The 1,177-nt window shown below is 32.8% G+C and overlaps 1 protein-coding gene across 1 annotated transcript in view; it reads left to right on the forward strand.

Annotated features, from left to right (window-relative positions):
- LOC102012651 (olfactory receptor 5V1-like) overlaps nt 1-1,177 on the forward strand; it is a 26,794-nt gene that overhangs the window by 24,588 nt on the left and 1,029 nt on the right. The gene's annotated exons all lie outside the window — the stretch shown is intronic.

The raw sequence follows: 1,177 nt of genomic DNA on the forward strand, positions 1-1,177 counted from the left end.
AATAATTTTGGGCTTTGTCTCTGTTGATATAGTGTATTACATTAATTGACTTGCATATATTGAACTATCCCTACATTCCTGGGTTAAATCCCACATGGTCATGGTATATAATCCTCTTCATGATTTGCTGCATTGTGTTTGCTAGTGTTTTATTGAGCATTTCTGCATCTATGTGCGTTAGGTAGAGTGGTTTCTAGTTCTCTTTTTTGGTTTGACCTTTCTTTGGTTTTATTATCTGGGTAATACTTGCCTCCAAAAATGAGTTAGGGAGAATTGCTTCACTTTCAATTTCAGAAAAGAGTTTGAGAAGAATTGGCATTAAATCTTTTCTAAATTTCTTGTAGAATTCAGCTGTGAATCCATCAGGACCTGGGCTTTTTTTGTTTGTAAGTTTTTTTTATTACATTTCAATTTCATTGGCTGATATTGGGTTATTGAAGATTTTTAAATCTTCTTGATTCAGCTTTGGTAATTTGCATGTATCCAGGAGTCTGTCCATTTCTTCTGCATTTTCCATCCAATGAGAGTAAAGATTGAGATAGGTATTGATGATCATCTGAATTTCTACATGATCTGTAGTGATTTCATGACTTTCATTGCTTATTGCATAGATTTGAGTTTTTTATTTCCTGTTTTTGATAAGATTGGCTAGGGGTTTATCTCTTTTATTTATTCTTTCAATGCACCAACTCTTCAAGTTATTAACTCTTTGTATTGTTTTCCTAGTCTCTATTGCATTAATTTCTGCTCTGATCTTTACAATTTCCTGCCTTCGTTGGGCTTTTAGCTTGACTTGCTCTTATTCTAGAAGCTTGAGGTACAGCATAAGATTGTTTATTTGTACTCATTCTGTTTGCCTAATTTGGGAATTCACCACTATAAATTTCCCTCTGAGGTTTGCTTTCATTGCATCTCACAGGTTGTTGTATGATGAGTCTGCATTTTCATTTGAGGGTACATATTGTTTAATTTCTTCTTTAATTTCATTGTGACCCATTGGTTTTTCAGGAGGGTGTTATATAATTTCAATGTATTTGTGGAGTTTTTGTAATTTTTTTTGTCATTAATTTCCAATTTCATTGCAGTATGATTTGATAGTAAGAATGGGATAATTTCAGATCCTTTGCATTTACTGAAGCATGTTCTATGTGCTAGTATATGGTTTATTTTAGGGAAC

Source organism: Chinchilla lanigera, unplaced genomic scaffold (genome assembly GCF_000276665.1).
Source record: "Chinchilla lanigera isolate Chin_1 unplaced genomic scaffold, ChiLan1.0 scaffold00017, whole genome shotgun sequence".
Lineage (NCBI taxonomy): Eukaryota > Metazoa > Chordata > Mammalia > Rodentia > Chinchillidae > Chinchilla > Chinchilla lanigera.